We start from the raw sequence: 3,254 nt of genomic DNA, 5'->3' as shown, positions 1-3,254 counted from the left end.
CCGACCAAGCAAGAAAAATTCCCTCCTTTGTTTTAATCCCAAAGAACCGACGGCGTCGCCTCTTCCCGGGGGCCGAGTCGGGGCTGGGCAATTCCCGGCGTTGGGAAATTTGGGACTTCTCCACCCTCTGGAGTTGCTGGATGTTCCCGGTTCCTTCCCGGGGGTTTTTGATTTCTCGGTGGCCCCGTAGATGTCGGAATTCCCTCACTTCCGGGGTTGCATGTTCCCAAAATTCCCGCTTTTCCCGCCCCACCAACGCCGCCTCCCTCCCGGTTTTCCCCCACTGAATCCAACGGGAGCCGGAGCCGGGGGAATCCCGGGAGAATTCCCAAAATTCCCACCCCGAATGGGGAGGATTCGGCTCCGATTTTTTCCCCAATTCCCATTTTCCCCTCCCCCGCCGTTGTTCTTTGTTTTATTCCCGGTTTTCCCCCCAATCCCGACTTTTTTAAACTCTAGATTTGTGTAGAGAACAAAGGAAAGATCCATTTTTATTTGGGAATCCCGAGACTCCCGGATTTCGGGAGGAATTTTAACGGATAAATATTTTGGTGGTTTCCTGATTTTTTTTTTTTTTTCGGTTTTTTTCCCAAGTTTTTTTTTAATTTTTTTTTTTTTTTTTTTTTTTTTTTTTTTTTTTTTTTTTTAAATTTCCGCGTTTTTCGGGACGTTCCCGGGATTCCTGTGCCCGGGAGTGGGGGACGACGGATTAAATTCTTCTGGAAATGAATTCCCGGGGAAAAACAACGGAGTCTCTGGAAGCCTGGAATGTTTGGGATTTGGGGCAAATCCGGAGGGATTTGGGGCTTCTGGGAAGGACTGAAGGAGGGGAGGGGGCGGGGTTTGGGGATCGGGTCCTGGGGTGGGGGACAGGGATCGGGATCGGGGACAGGGATCAGGGACAGGAATCAGGATTGGGGACAGGGATCGGGATTTGGGACAGGGATCGGGATTTGGGACAGGGATTTGGGACAGGGATTGGGATTTGGGGATCGAGTCCTGGGATTGGGGACAGGAATCGGGATTGGGTCCTGGGATTGGGGACAGGGATCGGGATTGGAGACAGGGATCGGGATTTGGGACAGGGATTGGGATTTGGGACAGGGATTGGGGACAGGGATCGGGATTCGGGGATCGGGTCCTGGGATGGGGGACAGGGATCAGGATTGGGGACAGGGATCGGGATTTGGAGATCGAGTCCTGGGATTTGGGACACGGGGATTGGGATTTGGGGACCAGGATTTGGGACAGGGATCAGGATGAGGCCACTTCCAATGGATTTGGGGACCTGGATGTGACCCTGACCTGGGATTTGGGGACTCTGGGATTGGGATTTGGGGACAGGGATCCGGATTGGGGACAGGGTTTGGGATTTGGGGACCGCAGGACCGGGACTGGGGACAGGGATCGGGATTTGGGGACAGGGATTGAGGATTTGGGACACCTGGATCAGGATTTGGGGACAGGGATCGGGATTGGGGACAGCGATTGAGGACAGGGATCAGGATTTGGGGATCGAGTCCTGGGATTTGGGGATCAGGTCCTGGGATGGGGGACAGGGATCGGGATTTGGGGACCGGGATTAGGGACACCGGGATCACGATTTGGGGATTGGGGACAGGGATCGGGGACAGGAATCAGGATTGGGGACAGGGATCGGGATTTGGGGACCAGGATTGGGGACAGGAATCGGGATGAGGCCACTTCCAATGGATTTGGGGACCTGGATGTGACCCTGACCTGGGATTTGGGGACTCCGGGACAGGGATTGAGGACAGGGATTGGGATTTGGGGACTGAGTCCTGGGATTTGGGGATCGGGTTCTGGGATTGGGGACACTGGGATCGGGATTGGGGACAGGAACCGGGATTTGGGGACAGGGATTGGGGACACTGGGATCGGGATTTGGGGACAGGGATCAGGGACTGGGGACTGGGGTCAGGATTTGGGGACAGGGATCGAGGATTTGGGACACCTGGATCAGGATTTGGGGACAGGGATCGGGATTTGGGGATCGAGTCCTGGGATTTGAGGATCGGGTTCTGGGATTTGGGGACAGGGATTGGGGACAGGAATCAGGATTTGGGACAGGAATCGGGATGAGGCCACTTCCAATGGATTTGGGGACCTGGATGTGACCCTGACCTGGGATTTGGGGACTCTGGGATCGGGATTTGGGGACAGGGATCGGGATTGGGGGATTGAGTCCTGGGATTTGGGGATCGGGTTCTGGGATTGGGGACACCGGGATTGGGGACAGGGATCAGGGACTGGGGACAGGGATCAGGATTGGGGACAGGGATTGAGGACAGGGATCGGGATTTGTGGATCGGGTTCTGGGATTCGGGACACCGGGATTGGGATTGGGGATTTGGGGATCAGGGTTGGGGACTGCGGGACCAGGATTTGGGGACAGGGACTGGGGACTGGGATCAGGATTTGGGACAGGGATCGGGATTTGGGGACCGGGATTTGGGACAGGGATCGGGATGAGGCCACTTCCAATGGATTTGGGGACTCCGGGACAGGGATTTGGGGACAGGGATCCGGATTGGGGACAGGGATCAGGGTTGGGGACTGCAGGACCGGGATTTGGGGACAGGGATTGGGGACAGGGATCGGGATTTGGGGACACCTGGATGTGACCCTGACCTGGGATTTGGGGGCTCTGGGATTGGGTTGGGGATTCCGGGATCGGGATTTGGGTGTCCCACGCGTGACAAACACGTGACCCAGCCGGCACACGTGATAAACACGTGACCCAGGTGACACACGCGACAAACACGTGACACAGGTGACACAGGCGGCACACGTGACACAGGTGACACACGTGACACAGGTGGCACACGTGACACAGGTGGCACACGTGACCCAGGTGCCACCCACGTGACACGGGGGGCATCGCAGCGCCACGAGCGGCCACGTGGGGGCGCCCCAGGAGGCGTGGCCTCAGAGCAGGCAGCCAATAGCAGCCGGAGCTGCGGCGAGGGGGCGCGGCCAAGGGCGCGCCTGTCACGCGATAGGTCCTCAGCAGGCGCAGCTGACCAATGGGAGAGCAGAGCGGCGGGAGCCACGCCTCACCATCAAGGTGACGTGCACGTCAACCAATCGCAGCGCGGGGAACGCGATGAATGACGGCCGTCGGCGACCAATGAGACGGGAGATCCGCGCGGGCCAATCAGCGCGGGGGAGGCGGAGCGGCGCGGCCAATCAGCGGGAGGGGGCGGGGCCCGCGCGGCGCCGTTACCGCCCGG

This window comes from Coloeus monedula (assembly GCF_965178545.1).
Source record: "Coloeus monedula genome assembly, chromosome: 31".
In the NCBI taxonomy this organism is placed as follows: Eukaryota; Metazoa; Chordata; class Aves; order Passeriformes; family Corvidae; genus Coloeus; species Coloeus monedula.
Note: the sequence above shows the minus strand (reverse complement) of the source record.